Here is a 20426-nt window from a genome sequence, read left to right as displayed (position 1 = left end):
TTTTAATTTGCAATCCCTTAATGACATATGATTTCAAGCAACTTTTAATATCCTTACTTATCATCTATATATCTTCTTTGGTGCGATGTCACTTCAGATCTTTTGCCCTGCTTTTCTTTTCACTTATTTTGAAATTCCCTAATCCAAAGTTTTTAAACCCTATATACTATGAATGTGAATTTTCTTTTTTACAAATATCTATTTTTGACTGCATATACAAAAGAATGTAACTTAGGATATGTTTTGTTGATGTGGTCCATTTTCTCCCCCATATATACTCCTATAAATATTTTATAGTTGGACTAAAGTGATCCCATAATTTAGGCTGGGTATCACTATAAATTAGGAATAAATGACTAAAATTGGTATGTCTCATTCAGTAGTAAACATAGGCATTCACAGGACTTAACTTCTCATGTACAGCCATAGAAGATGCCACTCAAGTTGGTTCCTGTAATGTAAGATGTGAAGAAGAGCTATTAACTAGAAAGGCCTAAGCATGAAATTCTGACTTTCACTTTGATGTACATAATCTCCCTTCAAAAACATATATGCCATTATTTGATATGGGCATCTATTATAGGTAATTGATTTGATTTAAAATGTACATTAAGAGCAAATTATAGTTTTATAATATATATACTATATATAGTATATATTATACTATATTATATATAATTTATATGCTATATGTTATTTATATACTATAACTATATATAATTTATATACTATAAAAATACTATTTTTAAAAAACACTTATAGATCAAATTGATTTTAAAAGTAGTTGTCATTTTTGCCCCAGGACATATAAAATTTCAGGCCAAGAGACAGTGTAATGGGGAGAGTATAATATGTATTGTAATAGAATTTCTATGTTAGAAAGAAGTCTAGTGAGAAAAATTTACTAGGGAGGATTTTGATATACATGTAAAATAAAGACTCATATTTTAAAATGTTAATATTTACTCCACACTGCAATCCTAATTTCTTGTTCATAAACGGTATGAATACTCAGTTTCCATATTCAGGATTACAGTGGCCTCACCATGAGAAGAATTATGTTTTATCTACTTTGTTAGCCCTCATATGAATGTGCTTCAGTAATATATATCTATAGAATTCTGAGAAATTCAAGAGAAAAACTTTTTTTTTTTTTTGAAACCCCTTTATTTATTTATTTTTTTGCGGTAAGCGGGGCTCTCACTGTTATGGCCTCCCCCGTTGCGGAGCACAGACTCCGGACGCGCAGGCTCAGCGGCCATGGCTCACGGGCCCAGCCGCTCCGCGGCATGTGGGATCCTCCTGTACCGGGGCACGAACCCGTGTCCCCTGCATCGGCAGGCGGACTCCCAACCACTGCGCCACCAGGGAAGCCCTCAAGAGAAAAACTTTTGTGGTATGGTTACAGAGTTATATTTAGAACAACAAAGGATAGATAGAGAAGAAACTTAACAGAAACCTACAAAAGATGTGTGGTTTTGTACCATTACATAGCCACCCTGATTCAGTAAAACAAAGTGAGCATAGCCAAGTAAAGCATGTTCACTCAGAAACCTCCTGCTCTATATTTTCTTGTGTATTTTATGCTTTAAGAATGTTTTGTTTCTATTTTTTTTAACATTGCATCTGAAAGGCACTTAAAAATTGTTGTAATTTGTTTAAAACTACGTCATTACAGTCATTTGCTAGACTACTCTAGAAATGCAGTGAGTAATTAGAATGAGAGGCATTGGATATGATAACATTCTTCTCTGTGCTATGTGCCATGGGAAATTAAAGATAAACATGTCCTGGTCCCTTTCCATAAGTATCACGTAATCTAATGGTTAAGTGCTTCAATAATCAATGACTGTGTCATATATTAAAGTAGCCACTTGAAATTCTAATAGTCATCTCAAAATTGATGTTTCCAAATCTGAACTACTATTTCCATTACCCTCCTAACCCCAGCATGCTCCATCCACCACCTACTCCATCTCATTTAAAGACATTTCCATTTCTAATTGTCAGGCTATAATACCAGGAGATATCCTTGATTCTCTTGTGCTCCTCATTTATCTCTCCAGGAAATTATGGTTACTTTATTTTAAAAATATATTCATAACCTGAATCTTTACTACTTGTTCCGCTACCAGAAGATCAGAGATACCATCAACTTTCTTCTAAATCATTGCAATCCTAGATGGTTCCCTTGTTTTTAAACCTGCCTCCCTATTTACTTTGAAATTCTAATGTCTACTATCCTTATGTAGAGCAGCCAGAATAAATATTTTAAGATATAACTTAGAATATATCCTCATATTGGATCAAAACACCATATTAAATGGCTCTCCATTTCATTCACAATAAAGCCAGAATCCTTACACAGTCTCGAAGGTAATGGCCTTCCCTCATCAACTCTAGATAGCATCTTCTTCTACCCTACACCACATTCACTTAGCTCCTTGGTGTTTCTCTATTGCCACGCATACTCTTGTCTCAGTGACATTGCTTCAGTCTTCTGCCTGCAGTTACTTTTCCCCAGATACGTTCTTGGCTAAATCTGTAACCATCTTAAAGCTTTGCTCAATTCTCTCCTTCTCAGATAGGTTTCCCTTAACTATTCGAATTCATATTGTAACCTGTTCCCTCCACCCCCATTTCACCTCCTCATGTCTGTCATACCCCTATTACTATGCTCTATTCTCTTTGTTTGCTTTACAGTCTTCTTAAAGACTAATCAGTTTCTTCTTTAACTCATCTCTCTTGTCTCATATGCTATCATAGGCAGCTAAAAGAAGCTGAAAATCTCTAACTGGAATCTCATTAGCCAAAGTAAAAGGGCTCATTAATTACTCTTTTTACCTCCTAAATAACTATACAACTGGAGTGAGACTCACCCACCTTTCTGCATGGTTAATGGAAGAGCAACTCAAGCAAAGCATCACGGTCCCACTGAAGTGAAAAGAGAGAGAATGGTTAAGGTGGCTGGGATTTGTGGAGCAGAATATTAGAAAGGAGTGAGCTACACAAAAGAGGAGTTCTAAAAAACACTAAAAATAATTACAAAGGAGATATAACCCCAAACTGAATAAACCTTTGCTCTTCCCCAACCAACAAAATGCTTACATTCTTCTAGGACTTATAGAACTGTCTCCTTTCAGAATCATCACAGTTACTTTGTATTGTAGCTACTGGCCTATGCTTTGCTTTTACCTTGTTTGTATTCTATAAACTTTTTGAAGGCAGGTGCTCATGCATAGCTTTGTATTTTCAGCAACAATCAATCAAGATTGTTGAATTTAAAAAATGGTAAAACAGTAAAGAAAAATGTCTACTTCATCTTCTGTTTTATCTTTAAAACTAAATGGAATCACTTAAACTTTGATATCATAAATATATATCCATTTTTAAGTTAACTATGCTATAACTTTCAGTAAAATAATTGCCATGTTTAAAAATTCTTAACACATCATAACTTACATTTAAATCTAGTTAATTGCCATTGGACACACTCTTCAACAGTGAAAAGCTGGTACTAGACACTCTTTCCACCTAAGTTAAAAATAAAACTGCTTATGGTATAACATGTGGTTTGTAAAAGAAAAAAGACTAATTACTGGATCTAAACCTCATAAGGGTCTAAGCTTATAGATTTTATCCAATCCTCAATTATGATATAGAAGAAAAATTTTACTAACAAATTGAGATTTTAGTTTTAAACAAAAGCTATCAAAATTAGCTAATTTCTAGCAGCATTTCCTTTACCATTCAACTATAAAATATGGTGATTACATAGGAAGCTATAACCCTCATTCATTGCATTCCCTTAGTATTCACTAGAAATGGAAAATGATGATTCGAACAAGCCTATAAAATGATATATCTTCAAACTCACTAAGGTTTCTTAATAAAATCTCACATTATATTCTAAAACTCTATAGCATTTCTGACTATTTTACTCTATAAAAGTCTACCATCTGAAATCTAGTAATTAGATTTTTTCTTAGGCCCTTTCAAGTTGCAAGGAAAGAAGAATAAGTCAGGAAACCAAAGATAAAAGGGACTTATTAAGTACATATAAGAAAAAAAGGAAATCCAGAAAGTTCTCTAAGTAGCTCGACCTGTACTTCAATAGATGCTATTTCCATCTCCACTTAAAGCATACAGAATTCAAGACCACTACTGAGAGCTATAAATAATGTTGACATGCCTTTATAGGGAGAATAAAATTTCACCAAATTCTATTGGCTTTAAAATATGTTTTGGTATAAAGGAACATTTTCCAGAAATGTTTGCTAATCCCATCTTCTTAGAGTATATCTGGTATTTATGGTAGTTCGTGTTCTAAGCATTTCTATTTTCTTGTTTGCTTGGCTTAATTAGTACCCAAGTTGGCAATGTTTCTGCCACTCAGGCAGCAAAGAACTTCATAGACTTCTTCAGTGAACACCAGTTTGGGTTTTATAGAATCTATTAGTTTGGGGGGAATCTCTCTTTTGCTCTTCTACTTTTTGACTTATTGACTCAGCTTCTGCTTGTTCTCCTGTTGTTATTTTCTGATTTTTCTCACATAACATTTCTTCATGTTCTCTATTTTTTTTTAAAAAAGTTTTGCAACCATTTTCACTCAGGCTTGAGATTTATGCACTAAATAGTTGGCAAGTTCCAATCTGTATTATTTTTTAACCCAGGTGCGGAAAATGAAAGGGTGCACTATCTGTATAGATACACTAACAATAGAATTAACTAGCAGTCTATTTACCCTTTTAAAAATAATCACCATACACCAATAATTCTAAACAACATTAGTCATAATATTGTCCTCCTTGCTGGAGCACATGACTGCAAATGCTCCCCCTCCCTTGATATGTCATTTACAGATAGTCTTCATCTTCTCCAAACATTGTTATGAATGATATCTTAGGAGAACTTTTTACTTGTTAACTTATTTTTTTAATTGAGAAATCATTTACAGATGGTTAAATGCACTACACTTAAGTATTCAACTTGATATGTTCAAACAATTGAACCCTGGCAACCACAATCTTAATACAAATATAGAACATATCCATTACCCAGAAATATCCCTCTAGTTCACTTTCAGTCAATTCAAAGCCAACCCCAAGCCCTACCAAGAAGCAACTCCTTTCTGATTTTATCACTGTCAATTACTTTTAATATTCTTGAATGCCATTTAAATGGAATGTGTCGAGCTACATTTGCTTATTGATCTATGTGTCTGTTTTTGTGCCAGTTGTGATGGCTGTAGCTTTGTAGTATAGTCTAAAGTCAGGGTGGGTGATAGCTCCAGTTTTGTTCTTTTTTTTCAAGATCACTTTGACTATTCTGGATCTTTTGTGGTTCCATATAAATTTTAGAATTATTTGTTCTAGTTCTGTGAAAAATGTCATGAGTGTTTTATAACATGGATTGAAATAAGTCTGTAGATAGCTTTGGGTAGTATTGACATTTTAACGGTATTAATTCTTCCAATTCATGAACATGGGATATCTTTCCATTTCTTTGTATCACCTTCAATGTCCTTCATCAATGTTTTATAGTTTTCAGAGTATAGGTGTTTCACCTCCTTGGTTAATTTTGTTCCTAGGTATTACTTTTGATGTGATTTTAAGTGATTATTTTCTTCCTTTCTCTTTCTGATAGTTCATTATTAGTGTATAGAAAAGCAACAGATTTCTGCATGTTAATATTCTATCCTGCAAATTTTCTGAATTTGTTATTTCTAATAGTTTTGATAGAGACTTTAGGGTTTTCTCTATGTAGTATCATGTTATCTACAAATAGTGACACCTTCAATTCTTCCCTTCCAATATAGATGCCTTCTATTTCTTTTTTCTTTTCTCTTTCTCCCTCCATCCCTCCCTCCTTCCTTCCCTTTCTTCCTTCCTTTCATCTGATTGCTGTGGCTAGGAATTCCAATACTATGTTAAATAGAAGTGGCAAGCATGGGCATCTTTGTCTTGTTAATAATTTACAGCTGAAAGCTTTTGCTCATTGAGTATGATAGCTGTTGGTTTCTCATAAATGACCTTTATTACATTGAGCTATGTTCCCTCTATACCTACTTTGATGAGAATTTTTATTATGAATGGATGTTGAATTTTGTCAAATGCTTTTACTGCATCTATTGAGATGATCATGTGTTTTTTCTCTTTCTTTTCATTAATGTGGTGTATCACATTGATTAACTTGTTTATGTTGAACCATCCTTGTGACCCTGGAATGAATCAGACTTGATCATGGTATATGATCCTTTTTATGTATTGTTGGATTTAGTTTGTTAATGTTTTATTGAAGATTTTTGCATGTATTTTCATCAGGATATTGGCTTGTAATTTTCTTTTCCTTTTTGTAGTGTCTTTGGTTTTGGTATTAGGGTAATGGTGGTCTTATAGAAGGAATTAGGGAGTGTTCTGTCACCTCCATTTTTTTGAAATAGTTTGAGAAGGATAGGTATAAGGTCTTTTGTGTTGGGTAGAATTCCCCAGATGCCATCTGGTCCTGGCCTTTTGTTTGCTGGGAAGTTTTATTCTTTTCTTTTTTTTAAATCACAAATTCAATTTCACTACTAGTGGTCGGTCTGTTCAGATTATATATTTCTTCCTGATTTAGTCATGGAAAACTGTAGGTTTATAGGAATTTATCCATTTCTTCTGGGTTGTCCAATTTGTTGGTGTAGAACTGTTTGTAGTATTCTCTTATAATTTTTTTTGTATATCTGTGATATTGGATGTAATTTTTCCTCTTTTATTTCTTAGTCTGTTTGAGTCCTCCCTCTTTTTCTCATGATGAGCCTAAATAAAGGATTATCAATTTTGTCTGTCTTTTCAAAAAACCAACTCTTGGTTTCAAGATCTTTTCTGTTTGTTCTATTTCTTTTGGTCTTTTAAAAATTTATTTCCTCACTGATTTTTATTATCCATTATAGGTTTTTGATTTGTGGTTACCATGGGGCTCTTATATGTTGACCTATAGCTATATTTTTGTTTTAAACTGGTAGTCATTTAAGTTTAAACACATTCTGAAAGATTTACATTTTCTTACTCAATGTTTTGTGTTTTTTATGTCATATTTTATGTCTTCATGTCTATTAGTTAACTGTTTATTGTAGTTATAGTTGATTTTACATTTTTGTCTCTTAATCTTCATAACAGCTTATTTAAGTAGTTGATCCACATCATTTACTCTATGTATTTGCCTTTACTAGTGGGACTTTTCCTTTCCTATAGATTCTGACTTCTTATAGCCTTTTCTTTTCCACTTAGAAAAGACATTTTAACATTTCTTTAGGGCCGTATTAGGATTGATATAGTTTTAGGTTGTCTGAGAAGATTTTTCTCTCCTTCAGTTCTAAATGATAAACTTACTGGGCAGAATAGGTTGTACATCTTCCCCTTTCAGTACTTTAAAATATCATGCCACTTCCTTCTGGCCAGCAAAGCTTTTGCAGAAATATCAGCTGACAGCATTATGGAGGTTGTCTTGTATGTGACTCTCTTTTTCTCTTGCTGCATTTTGAATTCTCTCTTTATCTTAAATTTTTGCCATATTAATTATGATATGTCTTGATGTTTTTGGTCTTTCAATTAAACTTGTCTAGAACTCTCTATGCTTTCTGTATCTGGATATCTATTTCCTTCTTCAGGTTCAGGAAGTTTTCAAGTTATAATTGCATCAATACATATTTGACCCTTTCCTCTCTACCTCCTCCTTCTGGAACCCCTATAATGTGACGTTGGTATGCTTGATGTTATCCTAGAGATACCTTAAACTGTTCTCATTTATTATTATTATTATTTTTTTGCCATTCTTACTTGGTGATTTCCATAACTCTATCGTTTTTTTTTTTCTTTTCAGCCGATTTTTATTCTTTACGTTAGAAACTTTTTTTTTCTAGAGTTTTTATTGGAGTGTAATTGCTTTACAATGGTGTGTTAGTTTCTGCTTTATAACAAAGTGAATAAGTTATACATATACATATATCCCAGTATCTCTTCCCTCTTGCATCTCCCTCCCTCCAGCCCTTCCTATCCCACCCTTCTAGCTGGTCACAAAGCATCGACCTGATCTCCCTGTGCTATAAGACTGCTTCCCACTAGCTAGCTATTTTATATTTGGTAGTATATATAGGTCCATATATATACTACCACTCTCTCACTTTGTCCCAGCTTAACCTTCCCCCTCCCTGTGTCCTCAAGTCCATTCTCTAGTAGGTCTGCATCATTATTCCCATCTTGCCCCTATGTTCTTCATGACCATTTTTTTTTTTTTAGATTCCATATATGTGTGTGTGTGTGTGTGTGTGTGTGTGTGTTAGCATAAGATATTTTTCTCTTTCTGACTTACTTCACTCTGTATGACAGACTCTAGGACCATCCACCTCACTACAAATAATTCAATTTCCTTTATTTTATGGCTGAATAATAATATTCCATTGTATATATGTGCCACATCTTCTTTATCCATTCATCTGTCGATGGACTCTTAGGTTACTTCCATGTCCTGGCTATTGTAAATAGAGCTACAGTGAACATTGTGGTACATGACTCTTTTTGAATTATGGTTTCCTCAGGGTATATGCCCAATAGTGGGATTGCTGGGTCATATGGTAGTTCTATTTGTAGTTTTTTTTTTTTTTTTTTTTTTTTTTTTTTAACATCTTTATTTGAGTATAACTGTTTTATAATAGTGTGTTAGTTTCTCCTTTACAACAAAGTGAATCAATTATACATATACATATGTTCCCATATCTCTTCCCTCTTGCATGACCCTCCCTCCCAAACTCCCTATCCCACCCCTCTAGGTGGTCACAAAGCACAGAGGTGAACTCCCTGTGCTATGCGGCAGCTTCCCATTAGCTATCTAATTTACATTTGGTAGTGTGTATATGTCCCTGCCACTCTCTCACATTGTCACCGCTTACCCTTCCCCCTCCGCATATCCTCAAGTCCATGCTCTAGTAGGTCTGTGTTTTATTCCCATCCTACCACTAATCTCTTCATGACATTTTTTTTCCTTAGATTCCATATATATGTGTTAGCATACGGTATTTGTTTTTCTCCTTCTGACTTACTTCACTCTGTATGACAGACTCCAGTTCTATCCACCTCATTACAAATAACTCAGTTTCATTTCTTTTTATGGCTGAGTAATATTCCATTGTATATATGTGCCACATCTTCTTTATCCATTCATCTGTTGATGGACATTTAGGTTGCTTCCATGTCCTGGCTATCGTAAATAGAGCTGCAATGAACATTTTGGTACATGACTCTTTTTGAATTATGGTTTTCTTAGGGTATATGCCTAGTAGTGGGATTGCAGGGTCATATGGTAGTTCTATTTGTAGTTTTTTAAGGAACCTCCATACTGTTCTCCATAGTAGCTGTATCAATTTACATTCCCACCAGCAGTGCAAGAGTGTTCCCTTTTCTCCACACCCTCTCCAGTATTTATTGCTTGTAGACTTTTTGATGATGGCCACCTGACCAGTGTGAGATGATATTGCATTGTAGTTTTGATTTGCATTTCTCTAATGATTAATGATGTTGAGCATTCTTTCATGTGTTTGTTAGCAATCTGTATATCTTCTTTGGAGAAATGTCTATTTAGTTCTTCTGCCCATTTTTGGATTGAGTTGTTTGTTTTTTTGATATTGAGCTGCATGAGCTGCTTGTAAATTTTGGATATTAATCCTTTGTCTGTTGCTTCATTTGCAAATATTTTCTCCCATTCTGAGGGTTGTCTATCAGTCTTGTTTATGGTTTCCTTTGTTGTGAAAAGTTTTAAAGTTTCATTAGGTCCCCTTTGTTTATTTTTGTTTTTATTTCCATTTCTCTAGGAGATGGGTCAAAAAAGATCTTGCTGTGATTTATGTCATAGAGTGTTCTGCCTATGTTTTCCTCTAAGAGTTTGATAGTGTCTGGCCTTACATTTAGGTCTTTAATCCATTTTGAGTTTATTTTTGTCTTTGGTGTTAGGAAGTGTTCTAATTTCATTCTTTTACATATAGCTGTCCAGTTTTCCCAGCACCACTTATTGAAGAGGCTGTCTTATCTCCATTGTATATTCTTGCCTCCTTTGTCAAAGATAAGGTGACCACATGTGCATGGATTTATCTCTGGGCTTTTTATCCTGTTCCGTTGTTCTGTATTTCTTTTTTTTGTGCCAGTACCATACTCTCTTGATTATTGTAGCTTCGTAGTATAGTCTGAAGTCCAGGAGCCTGATTCCTCCTGCTCCATTTTTCATTCTCAAGATTGCTATGGCTCTTCAGGGTGTTCTGTGTTTCCATACAAATTGTGAATTTTTTTGTTCTAGTTCTGTGAAAAATGCCAGTGGTAGTTTTACAGGCATTGCATTGAATCTGTAGATGGCCTTGGGTACTATAGTCATTTTCACAATGTTGATTCTTCCAATCTAAGAACATGGTATATCTTTCCATCTGTTTGTATCATCTTTAATTTCTTTCACCAGTGTCATAATTTTCTGCATACAGGTCTTTTGTCTCCTTAGGTAGGTTTATTCCTAGGTATTTTCTTCTTTTTGTTTCAATGGTAAATGGGAGTGTTTTCTTAATTTCACTTTCAGATTTTTCATCATTATTTTATAGGAATGCAAAAGATTTCTGTGCATTAATTTTGTATCCTACTACTTTACCAAATTCATTGATTAGCTCTAGGAGTTTTCTGGTAACATCTTTAGGATGCTCTGTGTATAGTATCATGTCATCTGCAAACAGTGACAGCTTTACTTCTTCTTTTCTGATTTGGATTCCTTTTATTTCTTTTTCTTCTCTGATTGCTGTGGCTAAAACTTCCAAAACTATGTTGAATAATTCTGGTGACAGTGGGCAAACTTGTCTTTTTCCTGATTTTAGTGGAAATGGTTTCAGTTGTTTACCATCGTGGATGAGGTTGGCCATGGTTTTGTCATATATGTCCTTTATTGTGTTGTGGTATGTGCCCTCTATGTCTGTTTTCTGGAGAGTTTTTCTCACAAATGCGTGTTGAATTTTGTCAAAAGCTTTCTCTGCATCCATTGAGATGATCATATGGTTTTTCTCCTTCAATTTGTTAATATGGTGTATCACATTGATTGATTTGCGTATATATAAGAAACCTTTCATTCCTGGGATAAACCGCACTTGATCATGGTATATGATCCCTTTAATGTGCTGTTGGATTCTGTTTCCTAGTTTTTTCTTGAGGATTTTTGCATCTATATTCATCAGTGATATCGTCCTGAAGTTTTCTTTCTTTGTAACATTTTTGTCTGGTTTTGGTATCAGGGTGATGGTGGCCTCATAGAATGAGTTTGGGAGAGTTCCTCCCTCTGCTATATTTTGGAAGACTTTGATAAAGATACATGTTAGCTCTTCTCTAAATGTTGGTAGAATTCGGCTGTGAAGCCATCTCATCCTGGGGTTTTGTTTGTTGGAAAATTTTTAATCACAGTTTCAATTTCAGTTCTTGGGATTGTTCGGTTCATATTTTCTATTTCTTCTTGGTTCACTCTCAGAAGGTTGTGCTTTTCTAAGAATTTGTCCATTTCTTCTAGGTTGTGGATTTTATTGGCATATGGTTGCTTACAGTAATCTCTCATGATCCTTTGTAATTCTGCAGTGTCAGTTGTTACTTCTCCTTTTTCATTTCTAATTCTATTAATTTGAGTCTTCTTTTTTTTCTTGATGAGTCTGGCTAATGGCTTATCAATTTTGTTTATCTTCTCAAGAAACAAGCTTTTAGTTTTATGGATATATCCTATCATTTCCTTCATTTCTTTTTCATGTATTTCTGATCTGATCTTTATGATTTCTTTATTCTGCTAATTTTGGGTTATTTTTGTTCTTCTCTCTCTAATTGCTTTAGATGTAAGTTTAGGTTCTTTATTTGAGATGTTTTTTGTTTCTTAAAGTAGGAGTGTATTGCTATAAACTTCCCTCTTAGAACTGCTTTTGCTGCATCCCATAGGTTTGGGGTCATTATGTTTTCATTGTCATTTGTTTCTAGGTATATTTTGCTTTCCTGTTTGATTTCTTCAGTGTTCTCTTGGTTACTAAGTAGTGTATTTTTTAGCCTCCATGTGTTTTATGTTTTACAGATTTTTTTCTTGTAATTGATATCTAGTCTTATAGCATTGTGATCAGAAAAGATACTTGATACAATTTCACTTTTCTTAAATTACCAAGGCTTGACTTGTAACCCAAGATATGGTCTATCCTGGAGAATGTTCCATGAGCACTTGAGAAGAAAGTGTATTCTGTTGTTGTGGATGGAATGTCCTATAAATATCAATTAAGTCCATCTTGTGTAATGTATCATTTAAATCTTGTGTTTCCTTATTTATTTTCATTTTGGATGATCTGAGCATTGGCGAAATTGGGATGTAAAAGTCCACTACTATGATTGTGTTACTGTCGATTTCCCCTTTTATGGCTGTTAGTGTTTGCCTTATGTATTGAGGTGCTCCTGTGTTGGATGCATAAATATTTACAATTGTTATATCTTCTTGGATCCATCCCTTGGTCATTATGTAGTGTCCTTCTTTGTTTGTTGTAATAGTCTTTATTTTAAATTATATTTTGTCTGATATGAGAATTGCTACTCCAGCTTTCTTTTGATTTCCGTTTTCATTGAATATCTTTTTACATCTTCTCACTTCCAATGTGTATGTGTCCCTAGGTGTGAAGTGGGTCTCTTGTAGACAGCGTATATATTGGTCTTGTTTTTGTATCCATTCAGCCATTTTGTGTCTTTTGGTTGGAGCATTTAATCCATTTACATTTAAGGTAATTATCAATATGTATGTTCCTATTACCTTTTTCTTAATTGTTTGGGCTTTGTTATTATAGGTCTTTTCCTTCTCTTGTGTTTCCTGCCTAAAGAAGTTCCTTTAGCATTTTTTGTAGAGCTGATTTGGTTGTGCTGAATTTTCTTCACTTTTGCTTGTATGTAAAGTTTTTAATTTCTCTGTCAAATCTGAATGAGATCCTTGCTGGATAGAGTAATCTTGGTTGTAGTTTTTTCCCTTTCATCACTTTACATATATCCTGCCACTCCCTTCTGGGTTGAAGAGTTTCTGCTGAAAGATCAGCTCTTAACCTTGTATGTTATTTGTTGTTTTTCACTTGCTGCTTTTAATATTTTTTATTTCTATGTAATTTTTAATAGTTTGATTATATGTGTCTTTGCATGTTTCTCCTTGGATTTATCCTGTATGGGACTCTCTCTGCTTCCTGGACTTGATTAACTATTTCCTTACCCATATTAGGGAAGTTTTCAACTATAATCTCTTCAAATATTTTCTCAGTCCCTTTCTTTTTCTCTTCTTCCTCTGGGACCCTTATAAGTTGAATGTTCGTGTGTGTAATGTTGTCCCAGAGGTCTCTGAGACTGTCCTCAATTCTTTTCATTCTTTTTTCTTTATTCTGCTCTGCAGTAGTTATTTCCACTATTTTATCTTCCAGGTCACTTATCCATTCTTCTGCCTCAGTTATCCTGCCTTTGATCCCTTCTAGAGAATTTTAAATTTCATTTATTGTGTTGTTCATGATTGTTTGTTCGCTCTTTAGTTCTGCTAGGTCCTTGTTAAACGTTTTTTGTATTTTCTCCATTCTATTTGTAAGATTTTGGATCACCTTTACTATCATTATTATGAATTCTTTTTCAGGTAGACTGCCGATTTCCTCTTCATTTGTTAGGTCTGCTAGGTTTTTACCTTGCTCCTTCATTTGTTGTGTGTTTCTCTGTCTTCTCATTTTGCTTATCTTACTGTGTTTGGGGTCTCCTTTTCACTGGCTGCAGGTTCATAGTTCCCATTGTTTTTGGTGTCTGCAGCCAGTGGCTAAGCTTGGTTCAGTGGGTTGTGTAGCCTTCCTGGTGGAGGGGCCTAATGCCTGTGTTCTGGTGGAGGAGTCTGGATTTTGTCTTTCTGGTGGGCAGTTCCACTTCTGGTGTTGTGTTTGGGGTGTCTGTGACCTTATTATGATTTTAGACAACCTCTCTGCTAATGGTTGGGGTTTTGTTCTTGTCTTGCTAGTTGTTTGGCATAGGATGTCCAGCACTATAGCTTGCAGGTCGTTGAGTGGAGCTTGTCCTTGGCTTTGAGATGTAGGTCTCTGGGAGATTTTCACCATTTGATATAATGTGGATCTGGGAGGTCTCTGGTGGACCAATGTCCTGAACTTGACTCTCCCACCTCAGAGGCACAGCCCTGACACCTGGCTGGAGCATCAAGAGCTCGTCTTCTACATGGCTCAGAAAAAAGGGGAGAAAAAAAGAAAGAAAGAAAGAAAGAAAGAAAAAGATCAAATCAAGTAAAAAAGTTATTAAAATAAAAAACAAAAAATAATTATTAAAAAAATTTTAAGTTATTTTTAAAAAGGAAAGAAAGAAATAACTGAATACCAATGATAACAAGTGCTAAAAACTATACTAAAAAGAAAAAAAAAATGGACAGACAACCTAAGGAGAAATGATAAAAGCAAAGCTATACAGCCAAAATCACACACAGAAGCATACGCATACACATTCACAAAAAGAGAAAAAGGGAAAAATATATATATATATCGTTTCTCCCAATGTCTACTTCCTCAATTTGGGATGGTTCATTTTCTATTCAGGTATTCCACAGATTCAGAGTACATCAAGTTGACTGTGGAGATGTAATCGGCTGCTGAGAGATTTCCCTTTCTCTTCCTTATTCTCACAGCTCCTGGGATTCAGCTTTGGATTTGGCCCTGCCTCTGAATGTAGGCCGCCTTAGGGCATCTGTTCTTCCCTCAGACAGGACGGGGTTAAAGGAGCAGCTGCTTTGGGGGCTCTGCCTCACTCAGGTTGTGGGGATGGAGGGGTAAGGAGTGTGGGGCAAGCCTGCAGCGGCAGAGGCTGGCATGACATTGCACCAGCCTGACTCATGTCATGTGTTCTCCTGGGGATGTTGTCCCTAGATCATGGTACCCTGGCAGTGGAGAGCTGCACAGGCTCCTGGGAGGGGAGGTGTGGATAGTGACCTGTGCTTGCACACAGGCTTCTTGGTGGCCGCAATAGCATCCTTAGTGTCTCATGCTCATCTCTGGAGTCCACGCTGATAGCTGTAGCTTATGCCCATCTCTGGAGCTCCTTTAAGTGGTGCTCTTAATCCCCTCTCCTTGCACACCAGGAAACAAAGAAGCAAGAAAGATTCTCTTGCCTCTTTGGCAGTTCCAGGCCTCTTTCCAGACTCTCTCCCAGCTAGTCGTGTTGCATTATCCCCCTTCAGGGTATGTTCATGCAGCCCACCTCAGTCCTCTCCCTGGGATCCGACTGAAGCCCAAGTTTCAGCTTCCAGCCCCCACCCATCCTGGCGGGTGAGCAGACGAGCTTCTCGGGCTGGTGAGTGCTGGTCGGCATTGATCCTCTGTGTGGGAATCTCTCCACTTAGCCCTCTGCACCCGTGTTGCTGCACTCTCCTCCATGGCTCTAAAGCTTCCCCTCCCCGCCATCCCCCATCTCTGCCCCTGAAGTGGCTTCCTAGTGTGTAGAAACCTTTCTTACTTCACAGCTCCCTCCCACTGGTGTAGGTCCTGTCCCTATTCTTTTGTGTCTGTTTTTTCTTTTTTCTTTTGACCTACCCAGGTACGTGGGGAGTTTCTGCCTTTTGGGAGGTCTGAGGTCTTCTGCCAGCATTCAGTAGGTGTTCTGTAGGAGTTTCTCCACATATAGATGTATTTCTTATGTATTTGTGGGGATGAAGGTCATCTCCATGTCTTACTCTTCCACAATCTTGAAGCTCCTCCCATTATTCTATCTTTCTGAACACTTATGTATGCATCTTCTGTATCACCTAGTCTTTTAACTTTTTAAGTGTGTTTTTATTTCAGTTATTGTATTCTACACTTCTGATTGGTTCTTTTTATATTTTTTAGCTCCTTGTTAAAACTTACACTGTGTTCACTTATTCTTTTCCCTGGTTCAGTTAGCATTCTTAATACTAATGCTTTAATTTCTTTATATCATAACTTATTCATCTGTTTTATAGTTTTTTCCCCCAGGGTTGTTTTCTTCTTGTTCTTTTATTTGAAACAAATTCTTCTGTCTTCTCATTTTCCTTAACTTTCCCTTTTTTCTATGAAATTGGGTGAAATAGTTACCTCTCCTGGTCTTGAAGAGGTATCATTATGTGGGAGCATCCCTATACTGTCTTCATGTGCCTGACAGTGTTTGTGGGAGGACTGGATCTGAGGTGAGCACAAATCACATCCTCCCCCGGAGTGAGCTGGCAGCTATCATCTTGGTAGGAGTTGGGGCTGGAGATGGAGTAGCTAGAATCCGAGCCAGGTGTGAGCCAGTGCTTCTCTTCTGCTTAGTGGTCATCACCACAGTATTGGAGATGGCGGTGGGTCCCTAGTTTTTGGAGCAGAAACACTGAGGTTTGGATCTGAGCTGGTTATGTTCATTCTAAGTGTGTGCTCCTCTCTCTCTAAGCATTGGCACCTTTGCCCCAGAGAGCAGTGATGGAGCAATAGGGCCCACAGTGAGCATCCTGTGGGGGCCAGGTGCCAACAGAGTTAGTCCTGGGACACATGTCAGTATTCTGTACTGCTCCTGATCTAGCACCTCTATGAGCACCTGGAATGGCTGCCCTCACTCTGTTAAGATGCTGTGCCAGCTCTGTTCCCACAACTGCATACTCTCCTTGGTCATGGCATTCTTTGCCCTAGTGTGGAGCTGCACCACTGAGCAAGAGGAGCCAGAGTGGGTGCTTGACTCAGGCTGTGGTGATCATGGGAAACCGACCAGAGTCCCAAGCAGTTTTAATCTGCTTCCTCCACCTTTTCTCAGGAGTAATCAAGCATGTGTATAATCTTAACAAGTGGAGTCTAGATTTCTTACAGATCCATGGTCAGTTCCACTGGATTTCAAACCAGCTAAGAGGACTTGTCCTCCTGGTGCTGGAGCCCCCAGAGCTGGGAAGCCCAATATGTGGTTCAAACAACTCAGTCCCCAGGAAGGACTATTGAGTCCATGTAATCCCCTTCTTCTTCTGTGTCCCCTCCTAGGGGTGCAGGTCCTGACCTGATTGCTTCTCTTTCCTTCCTACTGAACATTCTGTGAATATTTATTACAACCTTGGATGTATGAGTCTTTCTGCTTATTTCCCATTTGTCTGCAGTGAGGATTATCCCACATGTGGGTGTATTTTTAATGTGTTTGTGGGAGGAGATGAGCTCTGCATCCTCCGACTCTGCAACCTTGATCTCTTCTCACTATTCAGATAATTTAGTTCACCATTTTATTCATTAAACTAATTTTTAATTACTCCTTTTAGATTTTTCAGATTGACAATTTCACATATTTTAAATAATGCTAGTTCTTTCGCTTATGTTTCATTTTTTGTAATATTTTCCTACATAATTTAGAATTTTAGAATAAAAAATTAAATTTCAAGCTCTTTAACAACAAATAAATTTTCATATAAATAACATTAGTAGTATCAGAATCAACAAGTGTAATATACACACTGTTTTTAGTTTTACCTCAGTTTTTAGTTTTATTTCTTTCCCATAGCATTTGTAGAGAATGTATAAGCCAAATTAAAAATATAAACAAAATCTCAACAAATCTGAGATATATTTTTTGGCATGTCCATTGCTTCTTTTGTAAAATGAAAAGATTACATGCAAGGTCATCAATGCCTAATCAGCCTTTCATTTATATTGTTTTTTTATGGTTTGCTTTTGTTTTAATTCTGCCCTTTTATTTGTCCCTTGATTGATTTTTAAAAAGTTAATTAATATTAATTATAAAACATTTCTATTCTAAGCCCCAGTGTCAAAATTTTAAAAGAACTCTACAGGATGATATTTATTTCAGTTTGATTTTTTTCAATGCATTTTGCATATGTGTAAACTTACCACAAAAGGCTGAAATGTATAGTTTTCAAACTCCTTAGAAATCTTTGTCAGTAAAGAAAAATAAAAAAATTGTATTTAAAAAAATTTATATATTTAGCAAATTGTTGAGTATTTTAAAAATTTTTTTCCATAACTTCATTTTTAAATACTTTTCTACTACAACATGCTACTAGTAGTCTGCCAAAAGAAAAAGAAGAATATGTGCCAAATTTTCTTTATATTACTAGGATTATTATTCAGAATTTCCAGAGAGATAAAACCAATAGGATGTCTCTTCTTCTCTCACTCAGAGAGAAAGATTTATTATAAGGAGTTGGCTCATGTGGTTATGGAGGTTTACAAGTCCCAAAAACTGCAGTTGGCAAGCTGCAGGCCTAGGAGAGCCACAGTATTGTTCAAGTTGGAAGCCTAGTGGCCTCAAGACCCAGGAGGAGCTGATGTTTCAGTTCAAATCTGAAGGCAGAAAAAAACTGATGCCTTTACTCAAAGGCAGTCAGGTAGAAGAAAGTTCCTCATACTTGCTGGAGGGTCAGGCTTTTGTTTTATTCAGGCATTTAACCAATTGGATGAGGCCCACCAACATTAATGACGTAAATCAGCTTTATTCAGTCTACCTACTCAAATGTTAATCTCATCCAGAACACCCTTACAGACATACAGGGTGACCAAAGGCCTAGGCACCCTGTCCAGTGAAAATATAAAATTAATTATTGCACTAGGTAATGTTAAGTTAGAAAGTTGAAGATTTCTCCACAGTAGAACAGTCTTTGTAGACTAACATACATTGCTAGTTTGCATAGTATGAATATTTCCAAAATATTTTCATAATATATTCCCTTTCTTTTAAACTGAAAAGGAACAACAAAATGATGTCTCCAGTAACTGTGCTGCAAAGAGCAGTTTGGAATATATAGCTGACCCTTGAACAATGCTAGGAGTCTGGGGCACTGATCCTCTACCCAGTCAAAAATCTGTGTATAACTTTACAGTTGGCCCTCAGTATCTGTGGTTCTGCATCTGTGGATTTTACCAACATGGATCATGTAGAACTGTAGAACATATTTATTAGAAAAAAAATCCATTTATAACTGGACTCCCACAGTTCAAACTCATGTTCTTCAATGGTCAGCTGTACTTACTTTAATCTCAGAATAATGATCAGATAATGACAAAAAATATACTATTAGTAACAAATTGTCTATTTCTTTCCCTTGTCAAAATTCCAGAGATTTTACATCTGGAATTATAGTAAATTTCTAGCTTTAGTCTCTTTCTCTAACTGTTCTTTGTCATGTTTAGACAAATATATTAATATATCATCCTAAGATTCAGGATTATTTATTTATCTTGTAACAAAAATGGAAGTAGAGACAATATTGGACTGCCTTCTGCCCAAATAATGGTTCATATATTTACAGTCTCTTTTTAGATGGCCTTTTTCAATAGTGAATGCTTTTGTATTTTAATGTTTTCTGTTAAACCCAATTATCTGATATTTTGTTTATCTTCCATGAGCCCCATTGGTTTTCCATGAATGACTGCATCAGAAAGAGAAAAATGGAAATTTGATATAATCTGGTGGTAATTTGGTAATATTACAGGTAAATTTTCTATGAACAAATGGTTCCATTTTTTTTTTTTCTGACTTCATGAGTGGGGCATATTGGAGATGAAATTTTAAATTTAATACAGTTCAATTATTTGTTCTATGAAAATTTGTGCTTTCCCCCATGAATTCTTAAGTTGACAGTTGTTACATGACTATGACCATTAAATTATTACTATTTTATTCACTGAGAAAAACAACTATTTTGCTCTGTTGGTAGTCTGGCTATATAAGATTATCTTATTGACAGACTTAGGCAAGTGTTCAGTAATCTGATTAGGTCAGTGCATTTAAAACCCTAAATAAACATATTTTTGACACTGCAAAATAAATCACAAGCTTTCTTTGGAAGACTTAATGTAATTACCAAGAGTATCTGTGATGATGATCAATACGCTAAATTGACATAAATAAAACAAATAAAGCCTTATATTTAATAATTTGAATTGCCAGGCAAGTAGTCATTTCCATGTTGATTAAATTACTGAATATCACTATTCACTGATCAAATGGCTAGTCTTCAGTGGAATAGTCAGAATTTGCAATCCGTTTCTCTATGTCTAATTCCATACCTCTTTATCTAATTTAATGGCTTCTAAAAGTGGTCTAGAACTAAAATCTACATTTCCGATTTTCTTTTCATTACTCTTCTAGATACATACATTAGCATATTACAATAGCCATTTAGGTGTTTCCTTCAGAGCCATTATGTTCATTTTAGCTGGTGAGCATATTACGTAGGTTGAGATATGCAAATGAGGAGGTCGAATGAGACAATTTATAAGTTCCCTTAGTAAAACCTTGAAGGAGATGAAAAAAGAATACTAAAGAGCTGGGGGAAGAGCAGAAATTAAGAGAGGGAAATAAGTTTAGGTGGTTACTAGTGTCAAACTTTGCAGTGTGTCATAATTGTAGTTACTG

At 35.6% G+C, this 20426-nt stretch overlaps 1 long non-coding RNA gene across 4 annotated transcripts in view; it reads right to left on the bottom strand.

Annotated features, from left to right (window-relative positions):
* Positions 1 to 20426, bottom strand: part of LOC136794663 (uncharacterized) — a 1213806-nt gene that overhangs the window by 33418 nt on the left and 1159962 nt on the right. Inside the window, exon 14 of one of the 4 annotated variants that reach the window (XR_010841735.1) lies at positions 2882 to 2934. The exons of 2 other annotated variants lie outside the window; for them this stretch is intronic. This is a non-coding gene — a long non-coding RNA (uncharacterized lncRNA). Of the gene's footprint in view, positions 1 to 2881; positions 2935 to 20426 lie in introns of those variants that run through there. One more of the 4 variants, XR_010841736.1, reaches the window with a different exon arrangement.

This window comes from Kogia breviceps, chromosome 8 (assembly GCF_026419965.1).
Source record: "Kogia breviceps isolate mKogBre1 chromosome 8, mKogBre1 haplotype 1, whole genome shotgun sequence".
NCBI classification, from domain to species: domain Eukaryota; kingdom Metazoa; phylum Chordata; class Mammalia; order Artiodactyla; family Physeteridae; genus Kogia; species Kogia breviceps.
The sequence above is the reverse complement of the archived record's forward strand: the minus strand, read 5'-3'. Positions and strand labels throughout refer to the sequence as shown.